Source organism: Pinus tabuliformis, chromosome J (genome assembly GCF_031772625.1).
Source record: "Pinus tabuliformis cultivar Carrire ecotype Pingquan chromosome J, CPIR1, whole genome shotgun sequence".
In the NCBI taxonomy this organism is placed as follows: domain Eukaryota; kingdom Viridiplantae; phylum Streptophyta; class Pinopsida; order Pinales; family Pinaceae; genus Pinus; species Pinus tabuliformis.
Genome location: NC_142295.1, coordinates 198,406,449 through 198,429,759, shown reverse-complemented (window position 1 = coordinate 198,429,759; position 23,311 = coordinate 198,406,449). Strand labels below are relative to the sequence as shown.

At 36.1% G+C, this 23,311-nt stretch overlaps 1 long non-coding RNA gene across 1 annotated transcript; it reads right to left on the bottom strand.

The window, feature by feature from the left end:
* Positions 1-5,979: 5,979 nt before the first annotated feature.
* On the bottom strand, positions 5,980-6,455 carry LOC149226359 (uncharacterized). The gene is made up of 3 exons (XR_016247023.1): positions 6,372-6,455; positions 6,186-6,278; positions 5,980-6,012 (listed from the first exon to the last, which is right to left on the bottom strand). It is a non-coding gene; the product is annotated as an uncharacterized LOC149226359 (long non-coding RNA).
* Positions 6,456-23,311: the final 16,856 nt, after the last annotated feature.

Genomic DNA, 23,311 nt, shown 5'->3' with positions numbered 1-23,311 from the left:
ACGAAAGTCAAAATGATGATGCAAGATCCTAAGTAACACTCACAAGCAAATGTGATTCTTTATAGAGACAATAATCCAACTTGAAAATGAAGAGGGAAAAAAATTAAAAACAAATCTCTCTCCAAAGCAAGGAGAACAAATTGCAGAAGATCACAATTCGCTTCTCAACAAAAAAACAAAAGAAACCATAAACCAAAAGCTTCGAAAAAGAAAACCAAAAATCAATGTTTTTGTGTTTTTTCTTTTAAGGAAACAATAGCAACTTTTTGAGGTCACAAAAGTACTACTAAAATTAAAAACATCAAGAAATAAGTACAAGGAGCCTTTCAATCTCGCAAGTTATAAAACTCATGAATAAATGAAGAAAAACTTCAAACTTTCACAAACTGATCTGAACAACAGCAAAAGAATTCAGAAAACCAACAAAATGTCAAGAAAGAAATACTTTCAAACTTGCCATAAAGACTCTGAAAAAGGCACAAAAAGCAACAAGGCCATAAAACAATGAAAAGCAAAGCAAGGGAACTTGAAATTTGGGTTGAAAACAAAATCAAAATCAATTTCTTGTTCTGGAAAACCAGAACATTCAAGAACTTCAAAATGAATCCTTGAACCCAAGACACAAACTACAAACTTGCTTAAGAAGCAATCCTAGGCCAAACAAGACTTTTCATTGAGAAAGAGATTTTGAGAAAGAAAGCTTGTAGGAAAACTGAGTTCTCTAGACAAAAGATGACCATACAATAGCATAAATCACCAGGTAGTAGACCTAATTGGGTAAAAAGATTTGAAAAACAATTCAAAAAATTGCATGCACGACTGTGAAAAGACACATAAGCATGCACACGCATTTCTAATACAATAAACTCGTGTATACGTGAGTCTGCTTGAAGAAACTTGCGTGTATATGAAACTGTAACCTATGAAAACAACGTGTACAAAGCTTAATTAGGAAAAAACAAAAATCAAAGTCAGATAAAAAAGATCAGACTTGATGCATGGGAGACTAATGGATTAAACAACACCGTAAAAGAGAGCAATCAAGAAATTGAACCCTAATTGAGGACAAACAACCCAAACCAGGAATAACAAGAATGTTCTCCCCAGTGAAGTCGTCAATTTTGTTATGGGTGAGACCACCCTAGGGTCTTGGGTTGAGAACCCCAACAAAGCAGAGGGAAAACCACAACAAGAAATGCTCAAGCAATCAACCTAAATTCTTATTCTACTGAACTGTGTAAGGGCGTCCTTACTCGGAAGTCCTACGTTTGAGTAGACCCCGTAGGGTGCAAACCCTTAGCTTCTCTTAATATCTTCGAAACCTAAAAATTATTCAAATGAAGCACATACAACAGTAGAAACATAAAGCATGTTCATGATATTAACTTAGAATCATATAAATGAATGAACGATTACACATCAATGTAAAATTGATAAACAAATTACAATATAAATAGATGCATAAACAGATTTAATATCGGTAACATAACATCATTCCTTTATTGAAGTTAGCTACAAGTAAAGTGGAGAAATACGACCTGATTCCTTCTCCGAGTCCAAGAGGAACCATCCTCCGGATTCGTCATTTCCTGGCCTCAACAATCTTCCTCCATCACCAATACAAGGTTTCTTCAAGAAAGATGAAGGATATCTCCAACAAGGAAGCAAGGGTTTCCTGAAGCTTTGGGGAGTGTAGGAGACACATGGATTTTGTCAGACTCGATCATGGATAATCTCACTATAGTAACAATATCTCATCTCTTCTGCTCTAAGGCCTTCCCATGGAGGTTTATTATACTTATCTAGATTATTTTTTTCAGTTGTGAAAAGGTTGGGCCACAGACAATAGGAGGTGAGTAATAGGTAAAACCTGTGAAATCCACCCGAAATTAAGGAAATTTAATATTTTTAAGTGTTTTAACATATGTATGCAGGTTAGGTATATGTTGACCCACGTGTACATGCTTTTATCATAGGGCGATGTAGCGTATAGGGAATAAAACACTATTTTTTAGATTTTGGACCAAGTGTGGAAGGAAGGGTTGCCCTAGGTCATAATTAGAGGATTAGATCTACTAAGGGTGGTAAATTGTACTATAATACGTTGCCTCAATTTATAGGGGCCTGCTCAAACCAGTCAAGGGAGAGAAGTGAACAGGGTGGAAAACAAGGGAGGAACTCATCCATAAAGTAGGAGACTTCATGGCTAATTCTGGTAAGGTTAATCATCTATCAAGGGTGCTTCTATTGGAATAAAAAATTAATGAGAAGGGGGGTGAATCAGTAATATTGAGGCTCTTAAAACCTTTTATGTATACATGTTTAGTTCTTTCCTATACTATATGTTACATATGAGAGGAATATCACATAATGCAAATGAGAAGAAAGATGATACATTCGTATGTAGATACAATCCATCACATAAGCAACATACACATATTGAAGTCAGTATTTTCACATGGAAACCCAAAGGGAAAATCCACCAATCTGTTTCTTTTTGTAATGTAAATTAAGCACCTACTTAATTACATCAGTTTGTTTGTGAGCACCCACTCACTGGAGGCACCGACCCCCTTAAGATAGAAATCACCTACTTGCCAAGAGGCACCAAACTCCTATGAATCCAGGCCACCACCTTCTCTAGTCATTGTTCTACCTTTCATACAATTTTCAAACTGAAAACAAAGGCAAATACAAATACAGAAAAATACCAATATGGTTTACTTTAGAATTATCTTATGCTCTCACTCCTCTACTATTCCAATGGCTCTCTTGGGCTAACACAACAAGGGCCTATTAGTTTCACTTTACCTTCTACTCCATAGGCTCTATTCTATACTCTACTCTAGTTGAACACTTGTGCTAGTTTCTAAGCTCCAACTCATTCAACTCTCCACTCTTTAGCTCATTCAACAGTACACTCTTCCCCACTTTGCTTAATGTCAATCATTGGTTTTGACCCTCTGGTGCACTCTGTACAATGCTGCCTCTGCTACCTATTTCCACACTACTCGAATGTACCTCTATATGGATACTCTTATTGATGTTGCATCTTATGCTAGAATTCTACCACTATAATAAATAAGAGAATGGGATCCTAAGGGTTTCACCAAAACTCTATGTGATTCTCCATGTTAATAATTTAATCTCAGTCAACCTGCGCAGACCAATGAGATTCCCCATGCTCATTCATGGCTTCATAGATCTTGACTGTACTTTGCAATGGATTCTGTATTTTTCATTTAATTCTATAAGACATGCATGAGAAATAGGAGATGGCATTATTCCAACATCAAGACCAGCACAACAATGCTTTCTTGACAATCGTGGCCCTATTTTCATTAACCAAGCTATTTACACAGTTTCCATTAAGTCCATCAACCAAATGTTTTGCACACATTTACTCAGAAGTTTCCAACCCATTCATCTTGTAACACTCTACACAAGTGTATAAAATCCATAACTTATTGTAACTTGTATTAAAATAACGTTACGAAAATTAACAATGTCGAAGCCTTTATCCCCTTGGCGCTTAGCCCTTATCACTTGTTCTTGCATCATGGGAATGGGAGTTGTGACTAGAAGCTTCTCATACCACTATTTTGTTATGTCGTAGCCCCTGCATTTAATAACTTTTATTGAACAAACATTAAGAAATTTCAAAGTCCAGATTGGTCTTATCTCCCTCTACTTAGCCCTTTACTGTTTTTCCTCCATGGGACTAGGCACTATGATCAACCACTACAACAAAACCAACGATTTGCGCAAGATTTAGTGCGAGATTTTAGTGCATTTTTTTTGTAATTGTGATGAGAAACCTGGCGCTAAATCTGGCTCTATTGTACAATTTTTAAAGCATTCTTTTTTGCGCCTGATTTTGCATCCTTTTTCACGCTAGATTTTGCATCTTTTTTTACACCAAACTATGCATCATTTTTTGCATCAAATTTTGAACCAAGATTTGCATCTTATTTTATGACAGGTTTTTCTTCTAGTTTTGTGTCATTTTTTGCATCTATTTTTCATTCTCTTTTGCTTCCTATTTTGTGTCATTCTTTTGCTTCCATTTTTGCGCTATCATTTGCATCAAGTTTACACTGTATTTTGCATCCAATTTAACGTCTTTTTATGCATCCATTTTGTGTCAGCTTTTGCATCTAGTCTTATGCCAGGTTTTGTATCTAGTCTTACACTAGTTTTTGCTTCTATTTTTTCACCAGCTTTGGTGCCTATCTTTGCGCCATGTGTTGAATTTGATTTAGCACCAAATTTTGCATCCATTTTTGTGCCCATCTTTGCATCTTATTTTGGACCATTTTTTACATCCACATTTACGTTTGATTTGTCTCCATTTTTCCCATCTCAGTTTGCACCATATTTTACGTCATTTGTTTCATCCAATTTTGGATCGTTTTTAACACCATCTCTTGCATCCAATGTTACATCATTTTGAGCATCCAAATTTTCATTTATATTTGCATCTTATGTTGAGTCATGTGTTGTGTCCACATTTGCATCTTATTTTGTGTCTAATGGTACATTCAATTTAGAGCCATTTTTTACATCTACTTTTGTATTTGTTTTTGCACCAAGTTTTGCATCCAATTTTAAGCTATTTTTATGCCCATTTTTGCACCATTTTTTGTGTCTACTTGTGTCCAGTGTTGCACCATTTTTTACACTCACTTTTTCATCCAAATTTGCATCTTTTTCTGCCTCATTTTGTGTCCACATTTGCATATACTTTTGTGTCTAAATTTGAGCCTAAATTTGCATTTGATTAGGCATCATTTTTTACATCCAATATGGCATCCTTGGTTTCACCTTGTTTCAGCCCCATTTTGCATCTTGTTTTATGTCTTTTATTACATCTTTTTTTTTTTTCCTTTTTTTGCACCCAAGTTTGCATCCCAAATTTACACCATTATTTGCATCATCATTTGGCATCTTAATTTGTAATGTTTTTTGCTTCTTTTTAACAATCAACTTTGCATCTTATTTTACATCTAGTTGTTGTCTTTTTTTGCATCTAATTTGGTGCCCATTTATGTGTCCTTGTTTTTGCCCAATTTGATATCCTTTTGTATGCCATGTTTTGTTCCCTTCTTTGTGTTAACTATTGCACAATTTTTCACTTCTAATTTAAAACACTTTGTATGCCAATTGTTTGCATTTTGTATTAATTCCTAGTTTAACATCCAATTTTACTTTCAATTTTGCACCCATGGTTACATCCGCATTTGACTTCTTATATAGAGTATATTTTTCTTTACATATATGACCCCCTTTATAGATTCATAGTGAAACACATGATAGTTTCTAAATATCATTAAAGCAGATATCACAATTCAAAATCATTTGTAAAGAAATTTAAGAGAAATTGACAACATCCATCCTAAAAAATAACAATGTGTCATTAACAATTTTCAAGACATGTATAAAATAGCAACATAATACTAATAAAATCAGTATTATTTTTAATCAAAACAACTAAAATTCAAATATGATTAACAAATCAAAATATTTCATGAATATCATTATTCTACGATAAATTAACAACATACATCCAAAGATGGTAATATCACCAGACATTATAATTCTCTATCAAAATAATGATTATACTTTGCAATATATAAATCAAATAAAAATATAATAATGATAATATCATCATCATCTTTAATCAAATCAAACTCATCGTATGATTACAAAATCAAAATGTCTCATTGATATAGGGTAAATTCACAACACCCATCTAAACATAACAATGTCATTCTACACAATAATTTCTTCATAAAAAACAATGCATGTGCATGCCTAGCTACCACCACCAAGATCATCCTCATGATCATCTTGACCATCCTCACTACTCTGATCCACATCATCACCAACACCGCAACTATCATCATCATCTCCTCCTTCACCACCATCATCCTCATCGTCTCCTGATATATGTTGAACATAATTTCGATCATCATCATAATCATCGTCTTGGCAATCATTACCTATAGCATTCTAACAAAAAAAAATCAATATTACATGTTAGTATTAATTACATAACACAACGCATGTTTTTGTTATACAATGTTAACCATAAAATGAGGTAAGATATAATATCTAATAGTACTAAAAAATAAAATGAAAATACGGTTCAAAAGTATACTGGAAATCCAACTAAGATTACATACCATAGAGTCCATCCAAACAACAAATTCAACCCATCTCTTTTGCTGCAGCACCTCCTTTTCCAAATGATTTGGAGGTCTTCCATATTTTAGTTCCTATCAATCAGTAAATAGGGAGAAATTAGATAACACTGACTTTCTTCTAGTACAAACTTTATTAAAAAAATATCACATGTTTAATATACTTACAAAGGTTGTTATCAGTGCTTTTAAACCTTTCTGGCCACTATGATGAGTGACTTTTGTCTTGGTTAACCTCACCTTTGATTCCTTGTCCTTAAACATAAACCAATTCAATTTATTTTCACACAAATACATGTCTAAGATACTTATAAGTATTAATACATTCTAAATAATGTTTAATGAAAAATTCAATACCTGAATGCTCTCATTGTCGGCCTTTCTTTGTGCATCCAACTTCTCATATGATTTTACAAGTTCTTTCCATACTTTAAAAGGTATGTCAAATGGTCTTTGTTTCAGTCTTTGATCTTGAGGCATTTTTTAAATTTTTCTTGTTTGGTTGCAACGAAACCTCTTACAATTGAGCGACATTTGCAATTTTATCTTCTTAACCGACCAACCAGTACCAAATTCATTCTCTATGTCTTGTACCACCATCTTTTTTAGGTGAAGTGGAATCTTGGAGAATGTGAGGTGAAGATGATCTCTAAATCGTTGAAGGCAGGAGTCCTTTAGCCTATTTAAGAATTGTTTTCCTGCATCTGTCCTTCTTATCTCCCCTGAGACAGGGTCATACTCTATCTTGGTACCTAAACTACCAATAGATGATGCATAAGCTGAGGTTGAACAAGAATTTGTAGTCCCAGGAGTTGCCATCACACAAGATGTTTCAACACAATGTTCTTCATTATTGGTGTTTGATGTCAATGACACTTTTTTCGATATTTTTCTTGATCCAAGGGAGGATGGGGAACTAATGGATTCTCGTAAATCTTGTTAATCACATGGACCTAGTTGATTAGCTTCAGGGGATTTTGTCTTAAGAAAATGGATTAGGGATTTAGCATCCAAAGCATGAAGTTTTTTGAGTCCTTCTGTCCCAAAAACATCTTCAAGCAAGGTCTCCATTATTGGATTCTTTCCCTGTCCAAATTTCAATGATTTACCATAAAGTATAATTATAAAATTATAATTCTAACTTCAAACCTTAAACAAAAAATAAAACATATTATATTATGTAATTATTCTATAAAAACAAAGTAAGCTTACCTTTTCCGATCCACTTGCACCTCCTTCTCCACTTGCCATATCCCCAAAGTAGAAGAGATCGATAGGAAAGGATGTTCTCCCTAAAAAAACAAAGGATTGAAGGTGAATAATCTCAAAATGGCTCTGTAGGGCGGAATTTGCAAACAACTTAGTTAAATGTCCAAGTGACAATTTCTATTTTGACAATTTCTTCCTTTCTTGGAATCAGATTCTCCAGTCCTAAATGATAAAATGGTTCAGCTCTTATGCTATCATGTATATAAAAGACCTCATGCCATTGTTCCCCCCCTTCATGTTTTTTCCTAAAAAAACATAACCCTTTTTACATAATTACAAAATATAAACAACAACGGATTTTTACATACTTACATAATACAAACAACAGATTTTTAGCAATTAGAAATTAGATCTACCAAATTTCCAAATGTTTTTTTACCTAATTACAGAACATAAACATCAGCAGATTTTTACATAATTACATAATACAAACAACAGCAGATTTTTACCAATTAGAAATTTGCAGATTTTTACATATTACATAATTACATATTATGTAATTATGTAAAAATCTGCAAATTTCTAATTGGTAAAAATCTGTTGTTGTTTGTGTTATCACAAAATCACTACTAAGGGCTGCAACCAAGCAAGATTTCATGTAACTCTTTCAACCAAACTTTAGACCAAAGATTAGCCTCTTTGGTCAGAGAGGGCTCTCTCACAGACTCTTGATAAAAATCCTTCACTACAACAGATGGCTAACTCTTTACTCATTCATGAAAACAAAAGCTGGTTGGATACATATCAAACTGGTCCTCATTGGGCTATGGAGTCTCATACACTAAGTAAACAAGAAAAACATAGTCATTTCATGGAAGTCAAGGCTCTTTGCATTAAATGTTCAAACATACTCCACAAAAACCACAGCTTGCCAAACACACAGGAAGTCAGAGCATAAGATATGAATTCTGAGTGATTGTGCTATAACAAGGCTGTAAAAGAACATATAATATAAAACACCACCACTATATTTGAACAAAATAATCCATCGAGAATCTTGAGAAGAAATCAACACTGTTTTACTATTACTGTAACAAGTCTTACATTGGCCCAAATAACTCTGTTTTTGTATAAAATGTCCAACCCTTTCTACATCCAACATTGATCCATATATAGGCAAGCAAACTTAACCACCTCGAGCTTCCTCCTCCAGCATGAGGGGAGCCTCGAAGGTGGCTATTGACTCTCCCTATCTAGTGCATAACTAACTTATTAATTACATAATGACTAAACTGAAATTACAAATGGTTTTCATTTAATCAAAATCCAAAATCTTTGCTCCTCGTAGCACGATGCTGTTCTGGCTCTTGACACATGTCCTTTTGCTGCTTGGGTTGAGATGACTGAGCTACAGATGCAAGGAACGCTGACTTCGGATGCTTGAAAGCGCTGATGGCTCATTAATTGACCAAAAGATGTGCTCTATTTTAACGGTCTCTGCCTCCCAACATTCTCCGAAAGTGTAGCAGCATGTTCCCAAGTCTTTTAATAACCCCAGGTGTGGAATGCTGACATGTTTCTGATGTGCTGTAGGTGGTGTTGGTAGACAGGTGTTTCTCTTCCTCAACTCCCGCTCACAGTATCACAATAGCTGCTCTGCGCTTTAAAATCATCACCTACAGCAGTTTCGTAGCGCGCTACGAAACTGCTGTGTGATTTAGAAAACACAGTCTTCTTCCCTGCCTTTAAAAATTCATTATGCCTAATTGATGCTTTGGACAAGGTTATGAGGACAACTTGTAAATAAGCATGATTAATAGCCTCAACCTTTCTTTAGGGTTCATCTATTCTTCCTTTAGTGCAGTCTCACAGCCACACTCTGTAATGTCTTCATTTTTTGCCTTCATGGATCTGTTCTCTGTAATCTCCATCTTTCTTTCAAAAGAGAGGGTTATTATTGACAAGATTTTCCTTTGGCTAGTGCTTAAACACAATGAAGACATTACTATCAAAACAAACCGAAAGCAGAAATATGTTTATCATAGAAAATTCTACTTCATGCACAGGCATCATCTTGAAAAGTTGACCAGCCAATATTCTTAGCAACAAAACACGAGCTCAAATGCTGAGGGTCCCCTGTATTTCTTAGATCCATCCATGGTGCCATAGCTGGTCTCATACTCTCATAATGAATGGCAGTATTCACCAAAACGGAATTGTTTAAAGTGGTAGGCATAAAACCTCTGACATAAGAGCTATTCGGAAGCATTAAATAAAATTAAAAACAAGTCTGCTACCAAAGGACTTGTTGTTTCCAAACTGAATGCTACTGGCATAGGATCCATGTATTCCCAAATCTTCTAACACTGGCATAATTGTCTCTGTTGGAGGAAACCTGTGTTGAATGTTGGAATCGACGTCCATCCAAGGCTGCAAAAGGTCTTGTGCAGGGTAACCGCCATTGATTGATGGATAAAACAGAGGAGAAACCTCATGTTGAAAAACTGGTAGATGATATCTAGCAACCTTTGGATACAAGGGTTTTGTATGTCCCTAAAGATTCATGATTCAATCAATTGTTGAGAGCTCTTGTTCGGAACTGTGTCTCTGTCTTTCGTCGGTGGCAGAGCTAATGAACGAACAGCTAATATCGTTTGCTACATCTCTATCCCGGTGTCGGCTATATCCATCATTAGCTTTCATTACATAAGATTGCATGTTACCACGTGCTCTCTTTCTCTATGATAACATCAGCTTCATCAGTTGAAACATAAGGAAAAGCTCAATTAACACCCGTTAGTAATGCAGAGAGAATCCTTGAATCAATTTCAGCAGCAGCTTCAGATAAGGAATCTTGCTTTTTGTTTTTTTTTTCGAAATATTCTTCCATTTATCCTTAGAGTCTTTCAAACTCTTTGCATCTTTTTCCGCTTCATCATCCATGGAAATCAACACCTTGAATAGTGCAAAGTATATGTCAACTAGACGTCTTGCCAGCTTCGGTCCATCACCATGATTACTAAGCAGAATTTGATTTAAAAAAATGACAGCATAATATCTTGCCCGCAGTCCAACATGGGGACGAAACACAAAAATATCTACTTCATCAACCACGCCTGCCTTCATATTTGAGTGAGCAGTTAGTAGACGTGACAGGAGATACCCAGCGTTTGAGGCCACTTTCCTTTCTGGATCACCAAGCTTGTTCACAAGTGTCGAAAGGAGCTTGCGTTCTTGTTCAGGTTTATCCTTAAGAAGATCAAACATTGTTTTCAAGGCTTTGTCTCTTAAGAAAGGTAGTGCATCTTTGGAAGCATCTTCCAATGCAATGACAAAGCGCTCAAAGCTCTGCTTTAGACAATCTTCCCAATACCAAAATAGAAGAAGTGAATTTGCATCCTTTGATTCTGATAGAACATGGAGAGATTGCTGGCCAAAATACTTCAGTTTCCTATCTAGCAGCAAACTGATTAAAAATAACTCCTTCAATGCATCAATACCAACACTTGCATGGCACTTACCTACCTTAGAGGTCACCTATGACAGAAAAAACAATCATCCCCAGATTGAAACGCCGAGGTATCCTTCTCTTTATCCTTGAACATGGTGTGAACATGAACTTTATCATAAATATTCCTCGTTCATTCCCTGTCAAGTTCCATGCAATCGGAACAAAGATGCGGTCATATACAGGCAACAGTGGAATAATAGATAGGTCAAAAATACTCTGTAAGCTTGCAGGAGGGATCTCAAAATGTTTTTCCAATCTTTCAATCCATTGTGGCGCCCTGTTTTGTGAAAGAGGTTGCAGATTGTGAAAAGACAATCCCAAATGTCAAACACAACACCCAGATCAGTGACGGCCCAGGAATAGCTTTCACCTCTTCAACGTCTTGGACTGTATATATATAAGTGTAGATGAGGCACCGCAACTATAAATACCTTATTTGAACTCTTTCGGTTGAGGAATATTTTTGAATGAAATTTGACTAGCTATGTCTTGATCTTTAGGCCGAGACTAATACTTTCAACTCAAGAACTTGTAGTTGAATGACAATAGGATTTACCAGCCTTTATCTATTAGCCATAGCCAAACAAACAGTACGCTGACATAAGGCCCATATGCTTCAAGCATGCCAGCTGAGAACATAATACTCTCTATGATTTGTGGAATTTAATAGATTTTTTGTCTGGAGGATTCAACACAAAAACTCTTGCAAGTCTCCCACATTAGTATGGACATCCTTCACAATCACCCATGAGCCAGAATTCAGAGATAACTCCCTTAATGTACTTGATGCCAATCCCACAATAGCTGCATCATCATAGGGTGTCTCCTTGAACACTCTGTCACTGCTCTCATCAACATTCCTGGAGGGAAGCAAAACTCTGTACAATAGGCATACTAGGATTTGGACCTTCACTGAAAACTCGAACCAATTCCCAATTTCGTAGCACGCTACGAAACCAGCTAAACAGGTAGCGCTGCGAAACTGCTAAAAGAATTCTGGCGCTGCGAAAACACCCTGTCTTTAAGCTAGGCTAAATTTTTTTTTTTTTTTTTTTGACAACAGCATTTTCAGTGATAACAGTTTGTATTATGTAATTATGTAAAAATATGTTGTTGTTTATGTTCTGTAATTAGATAAAAAAACATTTGGAAATTTGTTAAAAATCCAATTTCTAATTGGTAAAAATCTGTTGTTGTTTATAAAAGACCTCACTCAAAAACAGTTATAAAAGACTTCATGCCATTGTTTTTCCCACTTCATGTTTTTTTCTAAAAAAAACCATTTCTCTTTTTACATAATTACAAAATGTAAACATCAGCATATTTTTATATAATTACATAATACAAACAACAACAGACTTTTACCAATTAAAAATTAGAAAAAATCTAATTTTTAATTAGAAATTTGAGACAAATCTAATTTTTAATTAGAAATTTGATAAAAATCTAATTTCTAATTTGATAACAATCTAATTAGAAATTAGATAAAAATGATGTCCTGGCATCACCCATCCTAGTTAAAAGAAAAGCATTATATCTTTACCAATTAGAAATTAGATAGAAATCTAATCTATAATTTGATAAAAATATCATTTCTAATTTAATAAAAATCTAATTTCTAATAATGCCCTAGCATCACCCATCCTAGTTAAAAGAAAAAGCTTGGTAAAAGGCAAACCCTAAAAGCAGTTGCTAGGAAAAATCTACTAGTAAAAATTTATAAAATATTACTAAGGGACTAAGAAGGTGTTGTTCCTAGAAGGAAGAAGTCTATGCTCGAGAGGAGTTGGTGATGCCTGCGTGTTGGTTGGGAGGAACAAGCACTCTCCCATAGATTTCCCAAAGGAATTTGTAAGTTTTTATTTGTGCTTAATAGCATACTTAAGATTATTTTGAAGTGGTATATTGGTTTGTTTTCACAGCAAGGTTATTTTGGTCAAATCATTGTTGCGGTATTTAAAATTACATGAAAATTATATGAGTTTATTATCTGCATTAGGATTCCTAGGAAATCTACCCATGTGAAAACCTTAATGCTGTAATATCTGCCCATTGTGACTTGAATTAATGTTTGGATCTTGATGCTGAAATGACACAGTTGTGTCTTTGCCTACAGTTAAACATATATATTTTGTAATATTTTACAATCGTTTCTAGGGTTACAAAATTTCCTCTCTCCATCCCTACCAATGATGTTGGTATCCAGCTATGCCAATGATGTTGGTATTGGAGTTGCCCAACACAATGCTAGTTGTTATGCATATCTCATCAATATGGATTATTAGGAATTTGTTCCACTGGTTGTGGGTGTCAATAGCCCACTAATGGTGTTATGGGTTGCAATCGGATTCCTGATTCACATGCATGGGGAACTTGAACCTCTGTAGCTGATGGGGAGCATGACCTCACTAGGGCAGGCTTTCTTATCTACTCTCCACTGTGTCTTGAGTAGTTTGCACCAAATATTCATGGTCCAATACTGGGTGATCAGGAGTTGTTTTTCTAAACATATTGAAGGCCAACCCTTTGTTTTGCAAAAAGGTGATGCACTGAATGATAGAAAACCAAGCATACTGTAATTCTTGTTTATGTTTCACTGAAAATTTCCATAAATTGCAAGAAGTACTTATTTATTTGCGGTTTATAAGTCACTTATTGTTTCTTTATCAAATGAAATATAATTGATATCTCGTCTTACAGAAATAGTACTACATCCATGGTTTGTAAAATGATCACTGATTTATATCAAACCTCAACACTCTAGGAGAGCAATGGAATCTATGACATCATCTCCAAATTTGACACCATGGTAATAGAATTGGCAGTAACAACTTACCAAGCAACTCTGCTATTTCTGTTCAATGAAGCTACAAAGCTGAGCTATGTAGAAATTAAATTTCAATAAATTTGGAAGATGAAGATCTTATTCAACTTCTGTATTTAGTTTCATGTGGCAAGAACAAGATTCTTCTAAAGGAACCTAGCACTGCAACAATATCTACAAGTGATAATTTTGAATTCAATCCTCCCTTTTCACACAAGTTGAAAAATATTAAGATTCCACTTACAGATATGAGTGCAAATGAGAGGAACAGAGTGATCGAAAATGTAAAAGAAGACAGACATTTCTAAATAGATTCAACAATGGTTCTCATCATGAAGGCTAGAAAAATCTTACCTCAGCAACAACTATTGAGTGAGTGTGTTGAACAGCTCCAAAGCACATTCAAGCCTGAACTTAAAGAAATAAAATCCAGAATTTAGGACTTGATCTCAAAGGTGTACCTGGAACGTGACAATGAAAACAGTAATTTATTGAGATATATAGCCTAATATCATTGATTGAAATGCATGTCGAAAACAAATCTGTAATGCAACTTATGGTTAATTTTGTTTTATTTTAGAGAAATAAAACATATCATGGATTGAATTTTCCATGTGAGTTCGATTGACTAACATAGAAATACTCTGTTTTGCAATAAAGGATGAAGAAGATTTCCAGGTCACTTGCAAATCACTCACCCAGTTCTACCTTCAAGAGGAGGGACTTTAGATAATGCATGGTTTTTGTGCCACAACTCATCACAGGAGAGAACACGGCTCAACTCATGCTACTGTTCCTTAAATTTTGTTTTATGTTTCAGATAGGGAGTTCCATCCCTTCGTCTACAAGGAAATAACATAAAGTGGTGATGGATCGATATAGAAGTTGAAACTATTAGGATCTAAAGGAGTGGTGGTTTTATCCACTACTCTAGCTAGTGCCTAAAAAATATAAAATTTGGGTTTGGTGGTTGTGAATTCCATTGTCACTGAAGGTAGGTATAGCCTAATTTTGTGTCCACCAGAAACCTATCAATTATTTTGGCTATACCCTCCTTACCCTTCCTTTCATTACACCAATCTTACAAATAGCATGCACTTTCAGAACCTAACCACATTTTTCCAGTGTAAGTGAACACCTAGGATCAATTTCTCAATCTCTTCTTTAGCTTTAATGGGCTTCTTCCCCTTACCTTTGTTGGTAGCAATGTTTTTGATGTTGACCAATCAAACTGTAGTCAAAGAGCCCCTAACTCCAATGGTTTTTCAGACTGGATGTGCTTGATCTCCACGTCCGAACATTCAATGCGCGAAGAGATAACAACAAATTATTGGAAAGGTGGCCAATTATAGTTTAAAAGGTCATCTTGGGAAACAACTGTCTCTATTGGACAGGCAGGTTTCTTAGCTGTCAGGATTCAAATGTTTGTACCTCCACCAACCTCCTTCATTACTTGTATGTGATGGACACTTCGAGTGAACCGACTTGAGTTAAAAACTCCAAGTGTCGATCTCTGAGAAAACTGTACATAGCAAGTTTTCTTCCCAAGAACTGGATCCATTAGAAAACACATTGCCTCACAAATAGCGTTGATGTTGTTTATATATTGATCACAATCAAGGTTCAACTAAAAGAGGCCATTTGTGAGGACAATAGACACTCGGACCTAAGTGGAGCAATGGATAACAATCATCAGCATCAGCATAATAATTAATGAATTTCATATGAGGAAATTAGCAGAAAAAGAGAGATGTGTACATAGCTAGGAATATACCAATGCATTCATTGCTCCGGCTTTCTTGTGGTGTTGGAAACCAGGCCTCTTTTCATGGGATACATAAACTAACCGTGGCAATTCATTGCCAAAATTGTCAACTCCCCCTGATTCAGTCACTAACGAAGGCTGCAGAGCATTTTCAAATGGTGTGCCAGTAACAACCTTATCATTATCTTATGTAAGCTCATGATTTGTCAATGGCATACTACATTTTGGTCCAAATAATGTGTACAAGCAAGGAGATATATCATGGCCCTCAGTATGTCCAAGAGTCTTCAGTGGTGCGTCGAAGGATTCCATCCTCTGTTCCAGTGTAGCTGATGACATATTTTGTGAAACAAATTGTTTACTTATCTCCTGAAAAGAAAAAATGAAAAAATGTCACACATACAATGCACTAACTGTGTACTATGTTCCTTGAGATGAATCTGATAAAGAAGATGGAAAAATATGAAGTTCATACATAATTTAGCTTACCTTTTCAGAATCCTTTGCTTCTGTTTCATTTTCTTTGTGTAGATTCTATAGCTTCCATAAACTAAGTTGTCCCACCAACCCAGCACGACTCTCCTTTAATGAACTATGCATAGCCTCATCACTTCCTATGGATTGCCTTGGCCTGTAAATAGAAATGGTATCTATGGTTTTCTTTGTGCTTCCATTAAGTTTTCAATTCATCGGCCTTCTGGAAGGTGTAGCATAGAATGACTCTGGAAGTTGTCCTTGTAAGTCCAATTGCAAAGTTTGCAATCTATTGCTCAAAGTCAGTATTCTGTCTACAATTTGGTTCTTTTTTAATCCCCTTTACTAGGAACATTCATATCAGCCAAAATAGTAGAACCTTCAGCTACTTCTCCAGATTCTACAGGATTTTCTGTAAGGAGAATACTTTCAAAATGCTTTGTCCCTTCCAAAACCATAGCATCCTTCTCCATGACAGACACATGGTCTCCAAGTGGGACATGCAGTGACAAATATTTAGTCTCTGATGTCACATCATTTTCTATAAGCTCAAGCTTTTTCACTGGGGTATCATATTCTGGTCCCTCAGCATGTTCAAGCCTCTTCAATGGCTTATCCAGGGAAAGTTGTTGATTGCACACATCCTTGTCTTCTAGAAGAGATTCATTCATACTTAAACAAGGGGATATATTGTAACTTTTTCTAAGTTCTGAATTTTTGGATGGAATACTGGAGTCCAAGCCAAATAAGGTGCTTAAACAAGTTGATATATTATATCCCGCCGTAACCTCATGGATCCTCAACGGAGTATCCAGTTGGGAAGGTTCCTACTTGCTCACCACAATCTATATATTTTCTCCAACTTTGAAATTTTGGGTCTCTCCAGCTTCCTAGCCATTGTTTCCCTCACTTTTGGCAGGGTCAATGAATCCCTCATGTTTTCTTTTGTTGTCCATATCAAACAATTGTTCTCTAATTGGACTTGCAGCAGTTATGCCATCAACAATAAAAATGCTTTCCTGGCATGCTCCATCTTCAACCTCATTCTTTTCCGCAGCTATATTATATCCCTCTATAAGCTAACAAGTCATCAAAGGATTATCCAATCGGTAAAGTTCCTACTTGCAGGCAGCTTTTGTAACAATCTCTGAGATATTTTCTGTAAGAGAATCATTAATACCTGAGCAAAATAATGCATCATTACTCTCCATAAGATTTGGCTTATCTAATGGATCACTAAAGTCAGTTACCAAAAAAAGAATTCAAGCAAGAAGACATATCAAGGCCTTCTGTAAGCATAGGCATCTTCAATGGAGTATCCAAGTTAGAAGGTTCCTGGTTGCTGGCCACTGTGTCTACTTTCACAAGTTGTATATTTTCTCCAACTTTGAATTCTTATGTCTCTTCAGCTCCATTCTATATAGATTGTTCTTCTTGGTCATCCTTACTACCATACTTGAAACAAGTCATTCATACTACTGAAATGGAGCAGCCCTGCTGCTAGATAAAACTCAAACATGATGAAGATCTTCTTACTGTTATTCAAAACTTTTTGCAAGGTTATGATTTGAAACCCTACTTCGACTGAAACCCCAAGTGTAGAAGATAGTTTTGATTTTGAAATGCTAATAGTATAGACAGTGGATGTCAACAATATCACTGACTTTCAGAACAATCTGCCGATGTATATGCTCTTCCTTGCTTATGATATTGAAGATAGGCAAAGGAAATTATACCAATGAGATAGATCAATGCTTCAGAGAATGAAGATCAGTGGATACCCCTAGACTTATTATGGAGATTGAAGACACAACAAAAGTCTGACATTCCTTAGAAGTGAAGTCAGATGATCTTTGGTATCATAGAGATTTGTTCCTTTCACTTCTTCATAGGCACCTTACTAGCTAGTGCCAGTGAGAAGTATTAGTGAGTTCTGAGGGAGCAACATATCTTTTCTTACTATTCCAACTATATGCCCTAGACTTGAATCTAAACAGCGAATTTTCAACAATGGTGTCTTGTCACTTCAAAAAAAAACTCAACAGTGCCTTGTGGATCTTAAATTCAACAAGCTTATTTATGCTGGTCTCTGTAAGATTACAGTCTTCATTAGGAGTTCTTTCGATGGTCATATAAGATGATGCCATTTGATTCTATTGGTTAGATTACATATAAACATCGAATTCTCAACAATGGTGTCTTGTCACTTAAAAAATACTCAACAGTGCCTTATGGATCTTAAATTCAACATGTTTATTTATGCTGGTCTCTGTAAGATTACAGTCTTCATTAGGAGTTATTTCCATGGTCATATAAGATGATGCCATTTGATGCTATTGGTTAGATTACATATATATGGAGTATCAATTCCATATTAACTATGCATTAGTGCCAAAATATGTCGCAGAGAAGCAATGTAGATTGATGCCATTCATTCAAACTGACTTTGTTGTAGAGGAACGTGTCAGTCGACCTGTGTGTTAATGTTATACATAATGCAGAGGAACAAAGTCTTATACATCGTGAGCCATATGAACTGTGTAGAGCCAAGAGCCATCGGTAATAGAATTGGCAGTAACAACATACCAAGCAGCTATGTTATTGTTGTTCAATGAAGCTACGAAGATAAGCTGTGTAGAAATTAAATCTCAACTAAATTTGGAAGATGAAGATCTTATTCAACTTCTGTATTTAGTTTCATGTGGAAAAAACAAGATTCTTCTAAAGGAACCTAGCACTGCAACAATATCTGCAAGTGATAATTTTGAATTCAATCCTCCCTTTTCACACAAGTTGAAAAAGATTAAGATTCCACTTACAGATATGAATGCAAATGAGAGGAATAGAGTGATTGAAAATGTAAAAGAAGACAGACATTTATAAATAGATTCAACAATAGTTCTCATCATGAAGGCTAGAAAAATCTTACCTCAACAACAACTATTGAGTGAGTGTGCTGAACAGTTCCAAAGCACATTCAAGCCCGAACTTAAAGCAATAAAATCCAGAATTCAGGACTTGATCTCAAAGGAGTACCTAGAACGTGACAATGAAAATAGTAATTTATTGAGATATATAGCCTACTATCGCTGATTGAGATGCAAGTCGAAAACAAATCTGTAATGCAACTTATGGTTAATTTTGTTTTATTTTAGAGAAATAAAACATATCACAGATTGGATTTTCCATGTGAGTTCGATTGACTAACATAGAAATACTCTATTTTTGCACTAGAGGATGAAGAAGTTTCCCATGTTAGCTAATCACTCACTCAGTTCTACCTTCAAGAGGAGGGACTTTAGATAATGCATGGTTTTTGTGCCACAACTCATGACAGGAGAGAACACTCCTCGACTCATACTACTTTTCCTTAAATTTTGTTTTATGTTTCACACAGGGAGTTCCATCCCTTCGTCTACAAGGAAATAACATAAAGTGGTGATGGATCGATATAGAAGTTGAAATTATTAGGATCTAAAGGAGTGGTGGTTTTATCCACTACTCCAGCTAGTGCCTAAAAAATATAAAATTTGGGTTTGGTTGTTGTGAATTCCATTGTCACTGAAGGTAGGTATAGCCTAATTTTGTGTCCACCAGAAACCTATCAATTATTTTTGCTATACCCTCCTTACCCTTCCTTTCATTACACCAATCTTACAAATAGCATGCACTTTCAGAACCTAACCACATTTTTCCAATGTAAGTGAACACCTAGGATCAGTTTCTCAATCTCTTCTTTAGCTTTAATGGGCTTCTTCCCCTTACCTTTGTTGGTAGCAATGTTTTTGATGTCGAACAATCAAACTGTAGTCAAAGAGCCCCCAACTCCAATGGTTTTTCAGACTGGTTATGATTTGAAACCCTGCTTCGTCTGAAACCCCAAGTGTAGAAGATAGTTTTTATTTTGAAATGCTAATAGTATTGATAGTGGATGTCAACATTATACGACTTAGATTTTAGGTGCTAAGGCTTTCAAATCCTATTGGGGGCCCATATCCCAATGTATAGATCTTCTGCCATTGGTTCATTTTAGTTTCCTTAACCAAGTGCCAACACTTCAGAGCTCCTGCATATCAAAACTTTCTCATAATTCAATTAGAGAGGTCCCTAAAATTTTGACCTTCAAAATTTACTTTCCACGCATCTATCCAACACTCAGGTGTTATTGTCTACAATGTTCCATTCCTCCTTTCGATCAATACAACCAAGTGCTAAATGCCAATGGAGTTCCATGTTTCCTAACTTCTCTCCAAATTACAATTATAGAGGTGTTCTGAAATCGTACCTTTGAAATACTTTCTATGTAGCATCACATAACACTTAGGTGCTTAGGTTGTCTCTATTCCCTTGGTCCTTTAGATCTCCCATGACCATGTACCATGCTGCAGTAGAGAACGTTTATCGTATCATAACTTTACTACAAGGCAATTAGTCAGGAGTTACAAAAAATCCATCCTCCAATACGTTGACCATCGAGATGATGTCATGTTGTCGTCATCAATTCATGTGGAACCTCCTTAGTGGTGACACGTGTCAAAAATATTCTCCCCATTAGGCCACTGAAAATTCCAAATTTGACTGCTACATGTCCACCGTATAGTTACATCATGTTAGGATATTCCGACACATAGGATATAGTTAAGTTCAACTTGGTCTAGCATAGAGTTAGGTTAGAGTTAGGTAAAGTGTGTTTCTTTACCGTTGTACATTTTGTAACTTACAATCCGACGGTCACGATATGTAGTGATCCGACGGTTCACTCTCACCTCGGTATTACCGACACTTGATCCGTGGCTTGACACCCGATTGGTCCATGAGTTCTATTTAAAGCGCATGGAGGGTCATTGTTCGGGTGATCTGTGCATGAGAGAAGCTTATGTAAATTTTCATTCTTTGATTAATAAATTGTCTGTACCCACGTTGGGACAGGCCGTGGACTGTTTCCCTCCTTGCACTCTGAGGGTTTTAACCACGTCAAAAATACTGGTGTATTGATTTGAGATCTGGTTGTGAGCGGTGTCCTTTTGGTATTCTTTCTGAGGAACTTACCCTGTAAATTCCTACATGGTATCAGAGCTATTTGAGGGCCGCGTCCGTTGGTGATCCAAATCTGAAGCCGGTAGAACTGCATGCGGCTGTCATTTCCTAGATCTGTTGTTTCTGACTGCTTTCGGGCCGAGAGGACTGCTCTGTTGCATTCGGAGCATCTGTTTCAGTGAGGAACCCCTTTCGTTTCACGCGAAAAGGTTTCCGGTAGCCCTAGCTGCGTCATTTTTCAGATCGGGAGGTATACAGTGTTTTTTTTTTGCAGTTTACTGTCATTTTCTCTCTGCTTATTTCGGTTTCGGTTTATTTAGCCTTTTTTTTCCCGGATCTATACCTTTCATTTCTGCGTATGCTCTTTGCCCTGCGACTCTGTGCGATCTGGGCAAATCAGAAACAGAAAGAAAGGATTTTTCTCATGCGTATGCTCTTTTCCCTGCACCTTAGTGTGATCTTGGAAAATCAGAAACATTGAGAAAAATATTTAGTTTTTCGGTTAAAAGCTAACTTTGAGCCGTAAGGTTCGTTTTTCTTTGCATATTCATGTTGGGTTTTGTGTTTTGTGTTTTGTAGGGGAAAAGAGCCTTCCCAAGGCAAGCACGCAAATCGAGGGTCCCCCCCCCTCTCTCTCTCTCTCTCTCTCTCTCTCTCTCTCTCTCTCTCAAATATTTTGTATAGATCAATTGGTTCAAAGACTTTTTAAGAGAGTAGAGGTCTTGGGTTCAAGTCTCCATTTTGTGGGGGCGGATTTTTTCATTCCCGCACATTCGCGCACTTTGCCGGCAACGTCAACAATTTTTTTTCAAAAAGCCATAACTTCTTCATCCGGAAGCCTTTTTCAGAGCCGTTTTTTTTAAAACCGCCTATTTTTTCGAGATCTATCCATTGGACCACTTACTTTCAGCATCTTCAGCTTCAGTTTTTTTTCAAAAAATGGAAAGTCCATGCCAAGTCATTCTTGACAGCACTAACTACTTCCAATGGGTAGCCTACATGGGAGATTTACTTAGAAGTAAAGGTCTCTTCAGAATAGCCACAGACCAAGAGAAGAAACCCAAAGATGAAGACAAGGCCGAAAAATGGGAAAATAGACAAGATCAAGCACGTGGTTTGATAGGAATGTCTGTTTCTCCTGATCTTAGATTCCACATTGCAGAAATTGAAACTCCTCATGAAGCATTAGAAAAACTTGCTAAAGTTTTTGGGATTAAAAATGAAATTAGAGCCCATCAACTTGAGAATGAGTTGCTTACTTTGGATCCTAATAATTTTTCTTGCATTGAAGATTTCTTGTCCAAATTCAAGACCCTTAGATATCTCTTGGAAGGTGTTAAAGTTAAGAAAGAAGATGGTAACCTTATTTATTCCATCCTTACTAAGTTGGGACCAGCCTACTCTGTATTTGTTTCCACTTTCCATTCTACAAGGGAAGCTTTCATTTGTCAAGGCAAAGACTACAAACCCCCTTCCTTTGACTCCTTTTGTGATTCCTTAATAAGAGAACAAGAAAAACTCTTACACCTTGGTCTTCTTAATCTTGGAAACTCTTCCTCGAAAGCGTTAGCCGCCCAGCAGCAACCAAATTCAAAGAATCCTAAGAAGTCTTATCCTCAAAGGAATGGTCCTAAACCAACTCAGCCTCAAGATGAAAGATCATTTCAGCAAAATGACAAGACCAATAAAAACAAATGGAAGAGGACTGACAGACATTGTAACTTTTGTAATCGAGATGGCCACTTAGAATCTAAATGCTTTAAGAAGATGGAAGCCTTGGAAGCCGCAATGAAGAAACATAACATCCATCTGGAGCCTACTTCAACTTCAACTTCCGGAACGGCACTTTCTGCATGTCATCGTCAATCATCTCAGTCTGGTTATGCATTAAATGTATCTTCTTCTTCTTCTCATTCTCATGAGTGGCTCATTGATTCTGGAGCCTCTTGTCACATGGCCAAAAACCAAGCCATGTTTTCTTCTTTAAATGATTGTAACACCAAAAATATATATGTTGGTGATGATAGATCTCTTAATGTTGTAGGGACTGGAACTGTTCATCTAGACAATGGTCAGTTCAATGATGTATTATGTGTTCCAAACTTATCCTGCAACCTTCTATCTGTCTATCAGATAACTCATTCAGGTGAAGGTAAAATTGTTGAATTTTCACCTCATGATGTTGTAATCAAGGATCTAAAAGATCCTAAACAGATTCTAGCTACTGGTCTTGCTGATGATTCCAAAAGGTTGTATAAGTTTCACAACTTTGGGTCATCCCATCTTCC